The sequence below is a fragment of the Narcine bancroftii genome, chromosome 2, assembly GCF_036971445.1.
Source record: "Narcine bancroftii isolate sNarBan1 chromosome 2, sNarBan1.hap1, whole genome shotgun sequence".
Classification (NCBI taxonomy): Eukaryota; Metazoa; Chordata; class Chondrichthyes; order Torpediniformes; family Narcinidae; genus Narcine; species Narcine bancroftii.
The window spans coordinates 210,820,156-210,843,148 of NC_091470.1; the positions used below are offsets into that span (position 1 = coordinate 210,820,156).

Genomic DNA, 22,993 nt, shown 5'->3' on the forward strand with positions numbered 1-22,993 from the left:
GATTTAGCGAATGCTTTCTTTTGCTTACCTTTGGCTGAGCAATTTAGAGATGTGTTTTCCTTTGTGTATAGAGGTATAAAGTTACATTACACTCAACTCCCTCAGGGCTTTATCTTATCCCCAGGGATTTTCAATCAGGTTTTGAAAGAACAGCTGGGAGGGCTAGTACTGCCAGGTGGGGTAGTTCTGATCCAGTACGTAGATGACATCTTATTGACAGCACCTGATCATGTCTCCTGTCTGGAGGCCACAAGACTCCTGCTAAGGCAGCTGTTCACGGCAGGTTTTAAGGACTCTCGTTTAAAATTGCAGTGTTGCAGACGTGGTCTCCTTTTTAGGAAGAATGTTCTCAGGGAAAGGTACAGGACTATCTCCTGTGCATCGAACAGCGATACTACATCATCCAAAACCAAAGACAGTAAGGAGATGCTTTCGTTTTTGGGATTGACGGGGTATAGTAGGCAGTTTATCCCATGGTATGGTGAGTTGACACATCCATTGCAAACTTTGGTAAATGAGCAGGGGATGAGGAATCGGGGCTACACTTGATTGGACTGCACAAGCCGAGATGAGTTTTATTCCACTTAAACAAGCTCTTGCAACCGCCATAGATTTGGCGATTCCAAATGATAGAGACCCTGTCTTTTTGGATGTTTCTGAAAAAGCACACACAATTAATGGTGTCCTTTTTCAGAAAAAAAGGGTGGAAGATGTGTGCTCATGTATGTGAGTATCTCATTGGATCCGACTGAAGACAGACACCCACCATGTTCAAGACATGTGGTGGGTTAGCAAAAATTTTACAAAAGGTGGCACACATAGTGATGGGACATTCCCTGATGGTATTAACAACACACAGTATTGTGGCATTTGTGAACTCGACAGCGTTTACAATGACATCACTGAGGCAGACAAGACTGGAGAAGATCTTGAATGCTCCAAATATTACATTTACCCATGAAGGCCTTAACATGGCAGACAATATGGGAGAGGGAGAACCACACTGTTGTGAAAAGAGATATTAAAAAAAGGGATATTAAAATAAGACCTGATTTACAGGCTACACCCTTGAGAGAACCAGACGAAACCTTATTTACAGATGGTTGTTGTTACAGACACCCCACGGACGATTTAAAAGCCGCCTATGTGGTAGTACGGAAAAATACAGAAGGATTTGAAGAAATTATTACAGGGACAGTAAGAGGAAAGGAGTCAGCACAACTGGCCGAACTACAGGGAATGATAGCAGCATTAGAATGGGCAGAAGGAAAGGAGGTAAATATATATACAGATTCGGCATATGTGGTAGAGACAATACAGGTTGTGCTTAGTCAATGGATTAGAAGTGGGTTTTTAACAGCAGCAAGGACCCCAATTAAAAACAAAAAGGATGTTAGGAAATTGGCTGAGGCCCTCCTGAAACGAAAGGCAGTAGCAGTTATTAAATGTAAGGGCCATGATAAAGCAGATACGATGGTAGCTCGGGGAAATCAGGAAGTGGATATGGCTGCAAAAAGGGCAGCAGGGTACGGCCCTCAGTTTATTATGATGCAGGCAGAGAGAACGGCACATGACTTATTGCTGCCTTGTGAAGTAGGAGTATTAATTCAGGATCAAGCGAAGGCCTCACCCCAGGAAATGATGGTATAGAAAGTAAGGGGAGCAACCGAAGATCAAGGATTGTGGAGATCAATGGACGGTAGGCCAGTATTACCATCTGGACTCATGAACCCCCTCCTGGAGGAGACGCATGGGTTAACCCACTGCGGGAAAAAACAGATGATAAGGTATTTGATACATTGGTGGCACCCCTTCCTGCCAGCGATGGTGGAGAATCATATCAGAGAGTGTAAGGTATGTATGACATACAATGTCAGGGCGACTGTGAAACTTCACGAAGGACAGTTTTCGTTGCCTAGGTTACCAGGGCATGAAATCATAATTGATGACATGGACATGATAGAGAGGGTAAGGGGATATCAATACCTCTCAGTAGCAGTAGATGTGTATACAGGTTGGCTGGAGGCAATCCCTGCCAAAAGAGAAGATGCAAAGACGGTAATTAAGTTCCTAATCAACCAGTATATTCCTATACACGGATTTCCTAGGAAGATTAGGTCGGATAATGGGACACATATTAAGAGTAAAGATTTACAGGAGGTAGAAGTGGTGATGGGATTAAAACACGCCTTTGGAACGGTGTATCATCCACAATCCCAAGGGAAAGTGGAGAGGATGAACCAAACAATAAAAGGTAAGATTGGGAAAGTGCAGATGTGGACCAAATTAATTTGGGTGGATGCGTTGCCCCTGGCATTGATGTCAATAAGGAGTTCGGTAAGTTCTGTGACAGGATTTACTCCGTATGAAATACAAACAGGGCACCAGTTTCCGGGACCTGGAGCAGGGATTCAGACCATGAAGGAAGAGGTAAGCCCCATGAGATGTAAGCTTTATTATGATAAACTAACGGCTCTGGTATCAGATTTTTCACAACGGGTTGCAAGTACCGAACGAAAAGGTGAAACCCCGATACCATCCATTGCTGAGTGGGTTCTGCTAAAGGTGATCAAAAGAAAGTGGTTGGAGCCCAACTGGACCGAACCCTACAGAGTGGTGGAAAGAACATCCCACGAAGTTCGACTACAAGGAAAAGGAGAGACTTGGTATCACTGGAGTCAGTGTGCAGCAACGGAACCTCCTACACAGACTCAAGTTGCTTGAGATAAATCTTATGCAAGGAGTCTATCAAAGAAAGCCAAATCTTGGTCAATGTAACAATGTTGATCTATATAACAGAAGAGACTGGACAGTGGGAAATAGCTCACCGAGCAGGTGACCTATGAACTAATGACTGAACCAGAGCTCTGTTAAGCTTTATTCTTGTGCTATGTAATAAACTGATTGTGAAACTGAATACCTTCTCCTATCACTTCATTCAACGAACACACTGGACTCAGACGACACACAGGCCAGAACGGAAATGTCGGAGGCCCAGTAAAGAGACTTTGAACTAAGAACTTCTACGGATTTTATGAAGGACATTATTGAATTACTGTGATTGTCTATCGGACATTGATATATAGATATAGCTGATAGAAAGATGTAATAACGTTGGTCCTGATAACAGCAATCCTAGTCAGAGCCACGACGCTGACACCGACCCTAAATCGGCACACGTCCAGATTCGGGTGGGCCAAACGGAATATGATTAGAACGCAGTGAAATTTTACGTGCGCAGCGGGAGAACATGTATATTGGGAATTAGAGTGAGAAGGCTGATTGCCACAGTAACAGGTTTGGTTGCTGAAGTGGAGGATCGTACTAAGGCGGTAGGAATTCGATCCGAATTACTCGCCTTAAAACACGAGGGAGAAGTTTAATTGGTTGGTCTCATTTTCATGAGACCAGAAGGGGGACTTGTGGGAACCAAGGAGTTAATTATTATGGAAAAGTACAAAGAATGTCAGAGTAGAACAAAATGGAAAAACCACTTTAGTAGGAATGATGAGTCATAAGGGTACACAGGAGGTGTTGATTAGAACAGAAGAGAGCATAGAAATATCTGGGGTATGAATTGACTTCTGATCAAAACAACAGGATGTTCTGGCCTTGGGGATTAAGATAGGAGGTCTACACCATAGATAATTGCAGAGCAGGAAGTTGCTTGAGATAAATCTTATGCAAGGAGTCTATCAAAAAAAGCCAACTCTTGGTCAATGTAACAATGTTGATCTATATAACAGAAGAGACTGGACAGTAGGAGTCAGTCTTGGGAAATAGCTCACCGAGCAGGTGACCTATGAACTAATGACTGAACCAGAGCTCTGTTAAGCTTTATTCTTGTGCTATGTAATAAACTGATTGTGAAACTGAATACCTTCTCCTATCACTTCATTCAACGAACACACTGGACTCAGACGACACATAGACCAAATTGAGGGTAGGGTAAAGCCAGAGTCCAACACCTCCTGTTCAATTCCTACCTTTTTCTGAGTTGCACAACAACTCACTGTCCAATTTAAATTTCTACCCTTAATCTTTACCATGCTTCGGACACAAATAACACATTGGCTATCCCGGGACCCCCATGTCGCTCATTTCCATCATTTTACCCAGCGGAGCATTTACTCCAGATTGATCACACACTTGTCCCATGTTGTCCTTTTGTTCTTTTGCACCCACTTCAGGGTCTTGACCTTCGTGAGGGATTTCCCCTTTTAACAACCAGTTAACTAGGACAACATGTTTTGTTGCATAACACCGTTTATTATTCAGCCCCCCCCCCCTCTTCCCAAAGCTTACTCTCAAATCCTTACCTTATCTTCCGTCAGTGACTCCTCGAACTGACTTCTCTTTGGGTGACTCCTGAAACCCTACCTTCTGTGTGTTCTGGGTGAGGCCCTCTTGGTTCGCCTGGAGATCGTCAAGAGTTATGCTGAAGGAAGGGAAGGAACAATTGATTAATCACCTCAAGGGAAGAACCGGGAAAGTGTCCCATGGGCCCATTATTAGTCTTGAGATGTTAATTCAGTCGATCACTGACACCATCCAGTAAGCATTATTCAATATTGATCTCCTGGCTGGCTCACCAAAAAATGTTGCTGCACATAGACCGATTCAGTTAACACTTTATTCTTCAGCAAGTTAACCTGCGAGAACTCTGCCTGCTTCCACTCACTGGAACAGTCACCCGAGGTCTCTGCTTAACAAAGGAAGGCGAGTGGTAATCAAGTTATCACACACAAGGATTACATTGTTATGTAACATATAAGGTAAGTACCACTTCCCAGAGACCCTCTTGTGGACCACCCTGCAACACCCCCTACATCAAGGCTAAGATTTGTTACAGAACATGGTGTTACAGTCCTTCGCAATAATTCCATACATCCTGCTGAGCCTTTCACGGTTGCCTTAGTTTAAGTTGTAGCAGCCTTGACAGATCCTGTTAATTTCCAAGGTATTCAGAGGCCATTTTGATTCTTTTAACTTTCGGGTATATTAACTTCAATATTATTTCATACATCTTTAATACTACAGGTGTTTCGGTCAGCGGCCATGGCATTGGGAGCTCCGTTGGAAATCTGCTGAGGCCAGGGTGTTGGAAATTCTGGAGGGCAGGTGGCCAGGGCCACGATGGGGATCCACATAGAGGGTTGCAGAGGCTGCAGTCTCAAGGGAGGCGAGCTTTCTGTCCCTGATGGATGCCAGCCCAGTGGTTAAATGCATGGATCCAGCAGGAGGGGTTCACTGCAGGCCATGGCCAGCGAGGACAGTGAGAGGGCGAGTTGCAGCTGGTACGTCAGCCTCGAGGCGAGGGTGGTACATAGGAGTCATCGGGAGAAGCAGAGAGAGCAGCAGTCAATGCTGTGAGGATACATGAGCTCCTTGCAGGGGCCAAATCATGAACCTGGAATGGAAGCTGGAAACCCTGAGACACAAGATGGTGGCAGAGGCAAGTAGAGAGGAAGGCCACGTGGCTGTGGGATTGAGTCTGGGTGAGGACATGGTCGTAGAGCTGGAGAGCACCAGGTGTTACAGATGGGGAGCAGTGAGAGAGAATCCCACAGAACTCCCTGCGGAGACCAAAGGTAAACTTCTTCAGGGTTGGATTCCTCGAAGAGCTTTCACAGAGTTCTTGTAGTCAGAAGTATCACAAAATTCTACAGACTCCGTGTTGAAGTAAAATCACAAAATGCTGGAGAAGCTCAGCAGGTCAAACCGGCTTCTTTATGTACAAAGATAAAGATTCAGAATCGACGTTTCGGGCCTGAGCCCTTCATCAAGGAATGAGAAAAGTCAGCAGGTGTCTGAAAAAAAGAGTGGGGAGGGGGGGGGTGCGAAAGGCAGGAGATGACAGGTGGAGAAAGGAGGGAGGGGACAGCAGCAAAGAAAGGGGGTAGGAGGATTGGTCGGGGGGTGGTAAAATGGGAAGGGAGGGGGAAAACTGGAAAGGGGAGGGGAATGAAAAGGTGAGCGTTTAGCAGAAAGCAGAGAAGTCGATGTTAAAGCCACCTGGCTGGAGTGGGCCCAGATTTTGTTCCTTCAATCTGTGGGTGGTCAGGGTGGGATTTTACACATGGCCATGTGTAGATGTGTGGGAGTGTGACCCAAAATTGAAAGGTTGGCCACTGGAAGGTCACTGTGGTTGCGGACAGAGGAGGTGTTACGACCAGTCTCTCCGATGTAGAGAAGGCCATATAGAGAATACTGGATGCAGTGAATCAGTCCTGCGGATACACAAGTCAAGTGTTGCTTCTCTTGAAAAGCCTGTTTGGGGCCCTGGACCATGGTGAGGGAGGAGCTGTGGGGACAAGTGTTATACCTCCTGCAGTCACAGGGAAAAGTGCTGGGGAGTGGGGGTGGATAGATGGGAGGGATGTGTGCACGAGGGAATCATTGATGGAGCAATCCCTGCGGAAGGCCGAAAGGGGAGGAAAAGGGGATGTCATGTTAGAGCTAATGATCCTCCCGACCACTAGAGAAAATTATGGACTAGTTTGTGACAGCTTGGGTTGGATTCAAGATGGATGCCTCCACATGGTCTTGAGTCTATAATATAATAAAGTACTGTTGTTTTAAAAGAATCTAAATTATTTTATTACAATAAAAAGAAGCATCACTGTGGGGTTCTGTTGCAGAGGGAAAACATGAAGGAATGTGTGGAGGCTGGTTTGGTGAAAGGAGAATACAAAAGGAATTCTGAAGGGAAGAGGTAAGACCATGTCTGGGAAATAGAGGAAATGGAAGAGAAGTGTGTATATGATGATCAGGTGGACAGCCAGCACCTTTTCCCCAGACCAACAATACCAAATACAAGAGGGCAACTGTTTAAGGTGAGGAGAGGAATGTTTGGGAGTTTGCAGGTGGCAGGGTTTTTTCTCTGAGAGTAGTGGGTGCCTGGACTAGATAGTCAATGGTACAATAGGGACATTTAAAATACTCAGGAAGACACATGAATGAAAGAAAAATATTAGTTATGGGCTGTTTGGGAAGGAAGGATTCGAATAATGTAGAGAACTTTTACATAGGTCATCACGTTAAGGGCCAAAGGGCCTGTACTCTGCTGTGGTTCCATGTTCCATCAACCACAGTGCAGGGGGGGAAGTCACGTGATGGAGTAGTGGCCGGACGGTGAACTCCAGCCCTCTCCAGAAAAGTCGAAAAAAATAAAGGAAAGCACAAAGGCACAAAAATAAAAATTAAAGTAAAGTGAATATAAAGGTGGAAAGAAGATGGCAACGAAAAAAGAAAAATCGAAACCAATGGTAAGATGAGAGGAAGAGAAGACAACGGAAGAAGAAGGAGAAGGCCTTACCTGTTCGAAGAGGCCCGTGGTGGAGAGAGAAACCCGCTCCCTCAGGTCGGTAGAAAGTGGACTACAAAAATGGCTCGCTGAGCCGAGTAAAAGTGCGCAACCGCGCATGCAAAAAAACACACCGACGGGAGGGGCGACCAGCTGGGGAGTCGATCTCCACAGCCTGCAATGACAGCTGCAGAACACCTGCAGCAAGAGGAGAACACAGAAGACAACGAAAACAAGAAAGAAGAGAAGAAAAGGACAACAAAGAAACAACAGATGGCCAACCCAGAGGAAGAAGAAGAGGAAGAGGAAGAGTACAGTGAAATGGAAGAAGAAGGGAAAGGCAAGACAATGGATATACTTTCTCTTATTAAAGAATACATGAAGTCATTTAAAGAATGGCAAGCACAAGAATTTAGTGATTTAAGGAGAAGAATAAACAGTACAGAAGAGAAAGTGAATAAAATAGATATGACCTTATCAGAAATAGGAAAAAGAATGGACAAGGTGGAAGAACGAGAAGCAGCAGTAGAAATGGAAGTAGAGGACTTAAAAAAGAAATTAGAGGAATCTAATAAAAAAGTTAAAGAGACACAAGAGCTGTTAGCTCAGAAAATAGATATAATGGAAAATTATAACAGAAGAAATAACATAAAGATAGTGGGCCTTAAGGAAGATGAAGAAGGCAAGAAAATGAGAGAGTTTATAAACGATTGGATCCCCAGGATCTTAGGATGTCCAGAACTACAGCAAGAAATGGAAATAGAAAGGGCACATAGAACATTAGCCCCTAAACCACAACCACAACAAAAACCAAGATCTATTTTAGTAAAATTCCTAAGATATACTACAAGAGAAAAGGTACTGGAGAAAACAATGGAGAAAATAAGAGAGGACAACAAGCCACTGGAGTACAAAGGGCGAAAAATCTTTATTTATCCAGATATAAGTTTTGAACTCCTGAAGAAGAGAAAGGAGTTCAATACAGCAAAGGCGATTTTATGGAAGAAAGGGTATAAATTTATACTAAAGCATCCAGCGGTATTGAAAATATTTATTCCAGGACAGCAAAACAGACAATTCTCGGATCCAGAGGAAGCACGAAAATTCGCAGAACAATTACAAAATAGACTGAGAGATGAAGACGTGTAACGAGAGTACAAAAGACTGCGAACTAAAAAGACACATAAGTTTTGAACTCCTGAAGAAGAGGAAGGAGTTCAATACAGCGAAAACGATCTTATGGAAAAAGACTATTCTCGGATCCAGAGGAAGCAAGGAAATTTGCAGAACAACTACAAAACAAGCAGAGAGATGAAGACATGCAATAAAAGTAAAAATGACCACGATCTATATGTATGTGTGTAAAGGGGTATATGTGTGTGTATATATATATATATATATATATATATATAGTGTGCATACATGAATGTATCCGTATTTAGAGGAAAATATATAGAGTATAGACAAGAATTAATAAGGGAGGGAAATGGAATAGAGGGAATAAGGAGGGAATTAAAAGAGTGACCTTTGGTACATATGAAAATTGAAATCTTTTCTGGCGGGAGCTGGGTGGGGAGGAGTTACGGTCACTGCAAAATCAGCTGACGATTGCGAGTGAATTCGCAAATCCAAATGGAGAGGGGAGATGTGGTTGTCCGACAAGGGATAAAGGACAACTCAGGAGGGGAAGGGGAGATTGGGGTTAAAGAAGTTTTAAATAGGAGAATAGGGAAAATGTTTGATGTTTTAGAAATGTTGTCTTATAAAGTGTTCAAAACAAGAAAGCAGAAATGGATAAGAAGGAAAGGTAATGATGGAGAAACGGAAAGGGAAGATAAACAAAGTATAAAATAGCTACGCTGAACTATATGACTTTAAATATTAACGGAATACATAACCAAATTAAAAGGAAGAAACTGCTAAATTTACTGAAAAAAGAAAAAATTGATATAGCATTTGTGCAAGAAACACATTTAACTGAATTGGAGCACAAGAAATTAAAGAGAGATTGGGTAGGACACGTAACAGCAGCATTGTATAATTCAAAAGCAAGAGGAGTAGCTATATTAATAAGTAAAAATGTGCCATCTAAAATGGAAGAGGAAATAATAGATCCAGCAGGGAGATATGTAATGATAAAATGTCAGATATTTTCGGAGTTTTGGAATCTACTCAATGTATATTCACCTAACGAAGAAGATCAAAAGTTTATGCAAGATATCTTTTTGAAGGTAGTAGATACGCAAGGGAACATATGAATAGGAGGGGATTTCAACCTGAATTTGGATTCAAATATGGACAAAACTGGTAAAAAAATTAACAGAAAGAACAAAGTAAACAAATTTATAATTAAATCGATGGAAGAAATGCAACTTTTGGATATATGGAGGAAACAACACACAAAGGAAAAGGAATATTCATATTACTCTGCTAGACATAAAACATACTCAAGAATAGACCTATTTTTGTTATCAGCTCGTATGCAAGATAGAGTAAGAAAAACAGAATATAAAGCTAGAATACTATCGGACCATTCACCCTTAATATTGACAGTAAAGTTAGAGGACATCCCTCCAAGAATGCATAGATGGAGATTAAACCCCATGTTACTTAAAAGGCAGGATTTTAGAGAATTTATTGAAAGACAAATTAAAATGTATTTTGAAATAAATATGAAATCAGTAAAAGATGGGATGCAATGAAAGCATTCATTAGAGGGCAAATAATAAGTTATGTAACCAAGATGAAAAAGGACTATAATCAGGAAACAGAGCAGTTGGAAAGGGAAATAGTAAATATAGAAAAAGAATTAGCAATGAAGGAAGATACAACTAAAAGAAGAGACTTGGCAGATAAAAAAGTAAAATATGAAACACTACAAACATATAAGGTGGAGAAGAATATAATGAAGACAAAACAGAAATATTATGAACTAGGTGAAAAAACGCACAAAATCCTAGCATGGCAGCTTAAGACAGAACAAGCTAAGAAAATGGTATTGGCATCAAGGAAAAAAGACAAACAAATTACATATAATCCAAAAGAGATCAAGGAAAACTTTAGAGAATTCTACGAACAATTATACCAAACTGAAAACGAAGGAAAAGAAGGGAAAATAGATGAATTTCTAACTAAAATTGAACTACCAAAACTACAAATAGAGGAACAAAATAAATTAACAGAGCCATTTGAAATAGTAGAAATACAAGAGATAATAAAAAAATTACCAAATAATAAGACACCAGGAGAGGATGGATTCCCAATAGAATTCTATAAAACATTTAAAGATTTATTAATTCCGCCCCTCCTGGAAGTAATCAACCAGATTGATAAAACACAAAGCTTACCAGATTCATGTAAAACAGCAATAATTACAGTAATACTAAAGCAAGGGAAAGATCCACTCACACCAGCGTCATATAGACCAATATCTTTACTTAACACAGATTATAAGATAATAGCTAAACTATTAGCAAACAGATTAGCAGAGTATGTACCGAATATGGTAAATCTAGACCAAACTGGATTTATTAAAAAAAGACGCACAACAGACAATATTTGTAAATTTATTAACTTAATTCATGCAGTAGAAGGGAGTAAAGCGCCAACAGTAGCAGTTGCTTTAGATGCAGAGAAGGCCTTTGACAGAGTAGAATGGAATTGCAAAAATTCAGTTTACCAGAGAAGTATGTTAATTGGATTAAAGCATTATATAAGGGACCATTGGCGAAAGTGACAGTAAATGGATATATATCAAAGCAATTTAACTTAAGCAGGTCAACACGGCAGGGATGCCCACTATCACCTTTATTGTTCGCATTAGCTATAGAACCACTAGCAGAATTGATAAGAACAGAAAATAATATAAAAGGGATAAAAATAAAAGACAAGGAATATAAAATCAGTTTATTTGCGGATGATGTTATAGTATACTTAACAGAACCAGAACTATCAATAAAAGAATTATATAAGAAATTGAAGTTATATGGAGAAGTGTCGGGTTACAAGATCAACGTAAATAAAAGTGAAGCAATGCCTATGAATAATGCGGATTTCTCAAAATTTAAGAAGGAATCACCATTTAGATGGCAAATGCAAGCAATAAGATACCTAGGTGTACAAATAAATAAAAATCTCGGCCAACTATATAAACTCAATTATTATCCACTAATGAAAAAAATTACAGGACGATTTAGAGCATTGGAAAGATTTACCACTAACACTAATAGGAAGGATAAACTGTATTAAAATGAACATTTTCCCAAGGATATTATACCTATTTCAGGCATTGCCAATACACCTGACAGAGAAATTCTTCAAGGAGTTAAAGAAAATAATAAGGAAATTTTTATGGAAAGGGGGGAAACCGTGGATAGCACTAGATAAATTAACAGAATGGTATAAACAAGGAGGCTTACAACTGCCAAACTTTAAAAATTATTATAGAGCCGTACAATTAAGATACCTATCAGATTTTTATCAAACAAGGGAAAAGCCAGATTGGACCAGATTAGAATTAGATAAAATAGGGGAAAAGATACCTGAACACATATTATATAAATGGGATGAAAAATTGGTACAACATAGAAGTTCTCCAGTATTACATCATCTACTCAATATTTGGAAGAAGATTCATGTAGAAAGAAATAAAACAAATTATCAATTACCAAAATTAATATTGACGCAAAACAAGTTACTCCCTTTTACAATAGATAACTTTTTCTTTAGAGAATGGGAAAAAAAAGGGATTAAAAGAATAGAAAATTGTTTTTCAGGAAATAGATTATTATCCTTTGAACAAATGAAAGATAAATACAATATAACTCAAGATACAGCGCTGGCATATTACCAATTGAGATCCTACTTGAAGGACAAATTAGGAAGCAGTCTGAGTTTACCAGAGGGAAGTAACTTTGAATATGTGATTACAGATACAATGATAATCAAAAGATTTATAACAAATATGTATATTAAACTGCAAGAAAAGGAGAATGAGGAAACAAATGGTAAAACTAAGCAAAAATGGGTACAAGACTTCAATATAAAGATAAAAAAAGGAAACATGGGAGAAGTTATGTTCTGGAACGATGAGAAATACAATAAATATGAGGTTACGTATGATACAATATAACTGGATACACAGGCTATATATTACACCTCAAAAGTTAAATAAATGGGACCCAACAGTGTCTGACAGATGTTTTCGATGTAAAAAAGAAATGGGTACAACAATTCATGCAATCTGGACATGTGAAAAAGTAGAAAAATTTTGGGAAGATCTAAATCAGATATTAAATAAAATTACAGAAAACAATATACCAAAGAATCCAGAGATCTTCCTCCTAAGTAACATAAAAAACAAAGAATTTGGAATTGATTTGGAGGATGCACAAAAAAGATTTGTTAAGATAGCTCTAGCCGTAGCAAAAAAATGTATTATGTCAACCTGGAAATCAGAAGATAATTTGAAAATACAACAATGGTATATAGAAATGAATAAATGTATTCCATTAGAAAAAATAACATATAGTTTAAGAAATAACATTGAAATATTTGAACAAATATGGGAGCCTTACATGAAACACAATAGCAAAAACCTACCAGGGACATTCATTACCTAAATTAACGAAAGGAGAAGGAAATTAAAAGAATTGACTCAATGGAATTTCTTGTTTATTTTTATTGAATGACAACATTGTTTGACTGGTTTAATGTATCCTAGATTTTGTACTTTAAATGGACGGGAGGGGGGAGGTAGGGAGGGTGGGATGGGAGGAGGGATGGGGGGGAGAAAATGGCACTGTATATGTTTGAAAAAGAAAAAGTGTGTATCATGGTTAATGTGGTTTATGGTGTGAAAAATAAAAAATTAAAATAAAAAAAAACACAGTGCAGGGAATTAGATTGATCTTATATTCATCATCTAGTATCCTTATACCTCTAATATTCTCATTCTGCCTAATAGCTTGAGCTAATGGTTCAATGACCAACCCAAATGGAGCTGGCGACAAAGGACAACCTTGATGAGTTGAACATGATAATTTAAAGAAAGAAGAGGTTTGACCATTTGTCACCACCCTAGCAACAGGATTATTATATAATGCCTTCACCAAACCAATAAAAAAGGGTCCAAACTTGTATTTCTCCAAAACTTTAAATAAAAAATTCCATTCGACCCTATCAAAAGCTTTTTCAGCATCTAATGCAACTACCATTGGTAGGTTAGGTTGCTGATGTAAAGCATTGATCAGTGAAATCACTCTAAGAATATTATCAGCCTGGTCTGCATGTACCAATTGTGGTAAATACTTAGCAAGTCTATTTGGCAATAATTTCGATATTATTTTTGTACTGACAATAACCACACCAGCAGTGCAAGTAGAAGACAACTTTAATAAACCAATATGTACACTAAGTGGTCTTGTCTCTCCGCAAGACAAACCTGGAAGGCTAGACTATAGCTCTGGACTGCTTTATATACAAGGTCATCGGGATGACCCCTCGTGACCTAGTGGCGTAATTACACATAACCACAATTTTATAATCCACATTTAATAAAGAAATTGGCCGATATGAAGCTACATTCAAAGGATCTTTATCTTTCTTTGGTATAACTGTTATTATTGCACATAAACACAAGACTGGTAGAGCTTGTTCCTGTGTTACCTGATGAAAATAAGAGGACAGATTATCATAAATCTTTGTAAAATTCAACAGTGAATCCATCGTCTCCTGGAGACTTCCCATTTGGTATTTGTTGAATGACATCCTTTATTTCTAAATCTGTAAAAGGAGAATCCAGATTCCTCACATCATCTTCCCCTAATATTGGCAAATTTAATTCTGACAAAAAAGATTCAATGGAACCATCATCTTGAACTCCCTCAGAAGCATATAATTTCTGATAAAATTATAAAAATTGGTCATTGATTTCCTGAGGTTTAAAAGTAACTGAATTAATCCTTCCTCACATCGTTAATAGTTCTTGATGCTTGTTCTGTTTTCAGTTGCCACACTAAAACTTTATGGGCCCTGTCCCCTAACTTTTAATAACGTTGTTTAGATCTTTGAATCAAATATTCAAATTGATATGTAGTGTATTATATCGTAACTTCAATTTAGTCAAAACTGCCTTATTATCCTCCGTACAATTCCTCTGAATTTTTTTCCAAATCAGCTATGTTTTTCCAATGACCGAGTCTCTGCCAAAAATTTCTTCTTTTCCTTTGATGCAGAATTAATAATAATTTGACCACGTCAAAACGCCTTCAAAGCATCCCATAAAGTAAAATTACTCTGAACTGTATTCCTATTCAAATCTAAAAAGGAAACAATTTGATCCTTAATGAATTTTACAAATTCCATTTTTTTCAATAACATTGCATTGAACCTCCACTGAAAGGTTGATTGAATAACTTCCGGCCCAACACAAGAAATAAGTAACAATGAATGATCAGAAAATATTATATTCAGCTTGAATAAATGAGATTGCAAATGTGCTGATGTCAAAAAAGTCAATCCTTGAAAATGAATCATGACGCGAAGAATAAAATGAAAAATATTTCTCAGTAGGATTTAACCTTTTCCAAACCTCTATCAAATTTAAGTCTTTCATCAAGGAAACCAATTGGACCGCTGCTTTTGATTTTTTCACAATTTTTGGAGTTTTATCCAATAATGGATCTAATACACAATTGAAATTTCCTCAATCAAAATATTTTCTTTTGCTTGACTTAAAGTTAAAAAAGCTTTAGACACAAATTGTTCATCATCAACACATTCAGCAAGGACCATGACTCAGCAAACAATTTACAATTAATCATCACCTGCTGATTCCACCAAAGATTCAAGTTCAAATGGTATTTTCTTGTGAATCAAAATCACCTCTCCACTTGCTTTCAAATTGAAAGAAGATGAAAAAAGCTGACCCAATCCCTCTTCAATTTCAAATGTTCTTTTTCAGTTAAATGTTTCCTGCAAAAAAATACAATATGGAATTTCATCTTTTTTATATAGGATAAAACATGTTTACGCTTAATTGGGTTGTTTAAACCCTGCACATTACATGTTGCAAAATTCAAACTAGACATTGTTATCAGAATAAAGAAAAAACAAAATAAAAGTCCCCTCCTTCTATCAACACAAAAAAAACACCCCCCTCTCCAATAAGAAAAATTAAAGGTCCCCTTGCTAAATAGCCCCTAAATTAAACAACCCCTAAACAATGTAAAACTTACACAAATAAAAAGGTTTTTTTTAAAAAGTAGACACTACAAAAGTAGTAACTCCCCACTTAACTGAGTATGGAAAGAAATAAAATCCCTCCCACAGATGGCAGATGTCTTCCGAAAGCTTCAGCGACCTCCATCCCCCAACCGGACTTACAAAATTATAAGTCTAAGTCAGCTCACAACCCCAATGAATTCAATCGCAAGCCTTGTTCTGGATCGTCAATATCAATCAAGTTCTTTGACATATTTGTCTTCCCATTCCCATTTTCATTCTTCTTATCAGGTGTCTTCCTCTTAGGTGAAGGCTGACTTTCAGTAACCCTGTCTGGCAAAGAATTGGCAAAAATTAAAGCATCACGATCACTGTGATTGGAAATTACCATAAAAAATCTTCAAAACTGTAGGATATCTAAAACAGAATTTATAACCCTTCCTCCAAAGCACCTCTTTAGCAGAATTAAATTGTTTACACCTTTTAATAATTTATTGACTTAAATCTGGATAGAAGAAAACCTTATTTCCCTGTACCATCAACGGAGACTAATATCTACGTGCATTTTGGACTGCTACTCTCAAAATAGTTTCCCTATCTTGATACCGTAAACAACGGATCAAAACAGCACGTGGAGGTTGACCCAGATATGATTTATTTCTTAAGGCTCTGTGTGCCCTATCTAATTATAAAGCTTCTGGAAAAAAATTCCAATCCCAATGCTTCAGGGATCCATTAAAAAAAAATTTATTGGATCCAAACTCTCAATTCCTTCAGGAATTCCCACTATTTTAACATTATTTTTATTTTCCAAAGAATCTATCTTTTTCAATGTCCTTCTTCTGAATTTCTCATCCAACAAAAGAATCTTGCACTTTTTCTATTTTTTTTTAATTACGATCCACTTGTTCTTTACAAAGTTGAAAGGCACCTTCCATTTTCTTAAAATTGTCTTGAACTGTATCCACCATATTCAAGCATCTATTAACATCAGCTTTAACAACAGAGATATCTTTCTTAACAGAAGAAACTTCTTCACAAATATTATTCATTTTTTTCAGTCATGTTCATAAATCCACGATCAATCTGAGTAGACATTTGTGTTGACATATTACCCATTTGATGAGCTATAGATTCCAAAATTGTAAAAACAGCATCAAAAGTAGTGTCACTAATCTCTCCTTGAGGCCTACCTTCTTTCACTTCAGTAACAGTCAATGATTCTTCTTCCTTTTCTTCAATTTGAAAATGTTTTTCCTTGTTGTTCATTTGATCCTGCCATCAATTTCATCACTTTGCTTCTGGTCTGCATACTTACAGACCCAGACCCGATGCGTTCAGGCCGTTGCTTGCCGACTTCACTGACAGCCCAAACCCTGTCCAAAAGATCGCGGACTCGGGACACACCGTGCATGCCCGGCAGTGCCGTGGCCCACGAATGTGGGTCTTCCGACACGATGCCTCAGCCCTCCGCACCGCTGGGACCCGCAGAGGTGTCACGCATCAGGCCCGATAATGTAGAGTCCGGCAACTCTACAGCGTACCCGACATCGCAGGCATGCTGATCAAGATAATAAGAAAAATTGGAAGCCCAACACCATCTTGCAAGGGCGTTGGGTGTGATAGTACATATCTATCACCAATGTACATAGTGTATATAGTTACTGTATCTAGACTGTGCTTACAGCGATTGGCTGAGAGCTAAGCCACACCTATTACCTGGGCCTTAAAGGGTTGTGTCCCTAGCCAGGTCGGATCATTCTGGACTGGTCGGCCACCTGTGAAGAGCTCCGGTCTTTTGATAATAAAATTGTAGAGCTCGTCGAAAGAACCAAAGACTTGTTGATCCAAAGCCGCTGCTACCGCCGCCACAGCCACCCCCGGGGCCGACGCTACCGCCGCTGCTGCCGCCGCCACAGCCACCCCCGGGGCCGACGCTACCGCCGCTGCTGCCGCTGCCACGGCCACCCCCGGGGCCGACGTTACCGTCGCTGCTGCCGCCGCCACGGCCACCCCCGGGGCCGCCGCTACCGCCGCTGCTGCCGCCGCCACGGCCACCCCCAGGGCCGACGCTACCGCCGCTGCTGCCACCGCCACGGCCACCCCTGGGGACGACGCTACTGCCGCTGCTGCCGCCGCCACGGCCACCCCCGGGGCCGACGTTACCGCCGCTGCTGCCGCCATCACGGCCACCCCCGTGGCCAACCAGGTACTCACCCTAGCATCCATCACCGACGACCGCCAGGGCACGACCGCCGCGACCGAGCAACTACAAACCCCACAAATTACTATTCACCCGCCAACGCCGCCACAACAGCACTTCCGGGAAGTCCTCCAACCTGCTCCTCGAGCGTTGACTACGTCATCCCGTTGCGTGACGTCATCGCGCAAAACTCCCCTGTCAACTGCTTCAATAACACTAAACCAGCAATGCTCTCATCCCCTCACCAGAGCAATGGAACTGATTAAAGTGCATGGACACTACACCAATTGCTTATTTGACTCTGGGTCAACTGACAGTTTTATCCAGCCAGATCTGGCTCTCCGTTGGGGACTTGACATTATCCCCACTACCCAGAGGATCTCATTAGTGACGAGGTCGCACTCGACTGGGATAAAGGGGTATTGCATTGCCACGCTGGAAGTACAGGGCGTTACGGTCACCCACTTCAAATTATTCGTCCTTCCCCAATTGTGCGCCCCAGTGTTGCTGGGATTAGACTTTCATTGTCAGTTCCGAACGGTGTCCCTACACTTTGGGGGACCCCACGCCCCCCTCTCGGTCTGCCTTCGCCCCACCCCCGAAGCACCCGAGCAACCCGCCCCCGTGCCCCGGGGCCAATCCTGCGGCCTTTCCACACTCCGGATTGCCCCGCCGGCACTCTTTGCAAACCTCACCCCTGGCTGGAAGCCTATGGCCACCAAAAGTCGGCAATATAGTTACGAAAACAGGCAATTCATTAGGAGTGAGGTGCGTAGATTGCTGGATGAGGGCATCATTGAACCCAGTTCAAGCCCCTGGAGAGCCCAGGTGGTGGTTGTCAAGAATGAAAAAAAACTACGGATGGTGGTCGACTATAGCCAGACCATTAACCGCTTCACGCTCCTGGATGCGTACCCCCTGCCACGCATCACGGATGTGGTGAACCAGATCGCCCAATACCGCATTTTCTCCACTATTGACCTACGTTCGGCCTACCACCAGCTCCCGATCCGCTGTGAGGACCGACCATTCACGGCATTTGAAGCGAATGGGCGGCTATATCAATTTCTCAGGGTACCATTCGGGGTCACTAATGGTGTCGCGGTCTTCCAGCGGGAAATGGACAGGATGGTGGACCAGAACGGGCTAACCGCTACCTTCCCGTATCTGGACAATATCACCATCTGCGGCCACGACATGCAGGACCACGACGCTAACCTAGACAAATTTCTTCAAACTGCCCGTCGGCTGAACCTGACTTACAATTTGGACAAGTGTGTCTTCCGGACCACTCGACTCGCTATTCTAGGTTGTGTGGTGGAGAACGGGATAGTCATGCCGGATCCTGACCGCATGCGTCCCCTAATGGACTTACCCCCCCCCCCCCCCCCACATACCCAGAAAGCTCTCAAACGTTGCCTGGGCCTTTTCTCGTATTACGCCCAATGGGTTCCACACTACGCCGACAAGACGCGTCCTCTTATCAAGACCACCTCCTTTCCCCTCTCGACCGAAGCCACAGCGGCTTTCGATCGAATCAAATCTGACATTGCTGCTGCGACGCTGCACGCGATCGATGAGTCTGTCCCGTTTCAAGTCGAGAGCGATGCATCCGACTTCGCCCTGGCAGCCACCATGAACCAGGCCGGTCGGCCTGTAGCCTTCTTCTCCAGAACCCTCCAGGGTCCTGAGAGTAGACACTCCTCGATCGAGAAGGAGGCCCAGGCCATAGTTGAAGCGGTGCGTCGTTGGAGACATTACCTCGCTGGGAGGCGCTTTACACTGTTGACTGATCAACGCGCAGTCTCCTTCATGTTCAGCAACACCCAGCGTGGTAAGATAAAAAACGACAAAATCGCCAGATGGAGAATCGAACTCTCCACCTTTAACTATGACATCCTGTACCGGCCTGGTAAGCTCAACGACCCGCCTGACGCGCTCTCCAGGGGGACGTGCGCCAGCATACAGATGGACAGACTACGGAAACTCCATGAGGCGCTCTGTCATCCGGGGGTCACTAGGTTTGCTCACTTTGTCAAGGCGCGCAACTTACCCTACACAGTCGAGGAGATCCGCTCCATGACCCGAGCCTGTGCGGTGTGCGTTGAATGCAAGCCCCACTTCTTCCGTCCGGATAACTCCCACGTTATCAAAGCCACCCACCCCTTCGAGCGTCTTAGCGTAGACTTTAAGGGGCCCCTACCGTCGACCAACCGTAATACCTACATCCTTACAGCCATCGACGAGTACTCCCGCTTCCCATTCGCTGTGGCCTGCCCAGACACCACTGCCACCTCAGTGATACAGGCCCTTCACAGTATTTTCACCATCTTCGGGTACCCCAATTCCATCCACAGTGATAGGGGGTCCTCATTCATGAGTGCAGAGCTGTGATAGTACCTTCTGGAGTGTGGTATTGCTTCAAGCAGGACCACGAGCTATAACCCACGCGGTAACGGCCAGGTCGAGAGGGAGAATGCCACTATATGGAGAGCGGTTACACTGGCTCTCCGGTCTAAAGGTCTCCCCACCTCTCACTGGCAGGAGGTTCTCACTAGTGCCTTACACTCCATCCGCTCCCTCCTATGTACTGCAACAAATGCCACCCCCCACGAAAGGATGTTCCTTTTCCCGAGGAAATCCGAATCAGGAACCACTGTACCGGCATGGCTCACCGTCCCTGGCCCCGTCCATTTGCGACGCCACGTCCAGCACTCAAAGAACGACCCCTTGGTCGACCGAGTGACTCTACTCCACGCGAACCCACATTACGCCTACGTTGGGTTCCCAGACGGGCGGGAGGACACTGTTTCGGTGCGGGACCTAGCTCAGGACGCGGTAGACCCAGCAAACCCCCCAACCCAACCTTCCCCAACTCTTTATTCTCCAGGCCCCGTGCCGCAGCAGAAGGACCAACAGCACCCGGGCCACCCTGCCGACAACACGACTGGGGAATTGAGCGACGGAGCAGTCGCACCCGACAAGCCCGCTGGCGACACCACTCCAGCGACCCCAATCCCGGCACCACGGCGGTCACAACGGATGGTCAGACCCCCTGACCGCTACAGTCCTTGACCTACCCCTTACTTTCATTCTCTCCCTCGTTTTTGTTTTTCCCAGGGTCAGTTCTCCAAGAAGGGGTGAATGTGATAGTACATATCTATCACCAATGTACATACTGTATCTAGACTGTGCTTACAGCGATTGTCTGAGAGCTAAGCCACACCTATTACCTGGGCCTTAAAGGGTTGTGTCCCTAGCCAGGTCGGATCATTCCGGACTGGTCGGCCACCTGTGAAGAGCTCCGGTCTTTTGCTAATAAAAGCCTTGGTTTGGATCAACAAGTCTTTGGTTCTTTCGACGAGCTCTACACTGGGGTAATACTTAAATGAGCTGGAGTGTGTTGCTGCTTAGGTGGCTGTCCAATCGATTTCGTGGATTCCACTTGATGAGTAGGCCTCATTTCTTCTGTAATCGGAAAAGGAAGTTTCTCCTGAATCTGTGTTTTTGATTTCTTTGTATTAGCAGCCATTGTAGTCTTTTAACATTCAGACAACTTCAGGCTAAACTTTCAAGACTTTTTTAAGTATTTTAATTCGGATATTTATTTGTCCAACTGGGGGAAGATGGAATTACACTTCTTCTTCCTTCGCCATCAGGCCACGCTGATGACGTTTTGATATATTTAACTAATCTGGAATGATCTTTAATTTACTTGCAAGAATGTTTAGAACAATATGCCAAACTATCAGGATATAAAGTGAACTAGGACAAAAGCGAAATATTACCAATTTCTGAAGGAAACTACGACCAGTGTAGAGAAATTACAGAGTCCGTTGGATTGAAAAAATTAAGTATTTAGGGATTCAATCATTGTATAATTTAAATTATGTACCATTAATGAGAAAGATTAAAGCTGATTTGATTAAATGGAAGGATTTACCTCTGTCATTAATAGGTTGAGTAAATTATATTAAGATGAATATCTTTCCACAAATTCAGTATATTTTTCAATTGATTCCTTGTTCTCTTTCAAAATCTTTTTTTCAAGATTTAAGTAAAGTAGTTCGAGAATTTCTATGGAAGGGAAAATTAGCTAGAGTAGCGATACATAAATTGACCTGGAAATACACTTTGGGAGGTTTGCAATTATCCCATTTCAAAATTATGCGAAGCAGCTCAATTAAGATTTATTAATCGAATGTTGGATGTTTCGTGGCCTCCTAGTTGGGCCAGGGTAGAATTGCTTGGTATATTGGAACCTTGTCCACATCAATTTGTATTTACATGGAATTCTGTTTTATTACAGAGATACAATGTACCGATTTTGAAACATTTGTTAGAGATTTGGACAAAAAGAATTTATTAATAGGCTCAAAAGATAAAATATCAATTCAGATTAAAGGAATAAAGTTATTGCAGGATTGTTTTGAAGAACGTAAATTTTTATCATTTAATCAACTTAGAAAGAAATTTGGGATTTCAGTGAATTCTTTGTTTATTATCAAATTAGAGTGTTAGTGAAAGATAATTTTGGAAGAGAAATGAAATTTCCTCAGTTAACGAAATTTGAGTTTATGATCTCTCATTTTTCAGATAAGGGTTTTATTTCAGAGATGTATGCATTGTTACAAGATACTATGGATAAAATAAATTTAGATAAATCCAGGATTAAATGGGAAAATTATCTAATTTGTGATATTAATCAGGCCGACTGGGAGATGATGCGTTTTGAGGTGTGAATAAATTGTTTAATGTAAGATATAGTATGATTAATTATAATTTTTTGCATCAGTTATGTTTAACCCCTGAGAAATTGATAAAATATGGATTTAGTAATTCAGAGTTGTGTTTTAGATGTGGATCATGTGTTGGAACATTTTTACATTCTGTTTGGTTTTGTGATAAAGTTTAATCATTTTGGTATAAAATTAGGGAATTTCTTCAAAATTTGTTTAAAATTCAATTCTTATTAGATCTCATTTATGGACTTGGGGTTAGATACGTTTCAGACAGCATTTTTACGTTTAGCATTGGCGGTAGCGTGTAAATGTGTCGCGAATTCCTGGAAAGACGAAATTGAGATAAACATAAATCATTGGCATAATGAGTTGAGGGCCTGTATTTATATGGAGAAAATAACATATAATTTGCATGATAATTATGATTTTTTTTGTTAAGATGTGGTCGCCTTATTTGAAATGTATGAATTTAGTAATATCATAAACTGCTGTATGTATTTTTTTTCTATTTTTTCAATG

At 41.3% G+C, this 22,993-nt stretch overlaps 1 long non-coding RNA gene across 1 annotated transcript; it reads left to right on the forward strand.

Moving 5' to 3' along the window:
* The first annotated feature begins 2,000 nt into the window (after positions 1–2,000).
* On the forward strand, positions 2,001–13,446 carry LOC138752600 (uncharacterized). Its single transcript, XR_011350756.1, has 3 exons — positions 2,001–2,058; positions 6,642–6,715; positions 13,272–13,446. It is a non-coding gene; the product is annotated as an uncharacterized lncRNA (long non-coding RNA).
* The last annotated feature ends 9,547 nt before the right edge of the window (positions 13,447–22,993 follow it).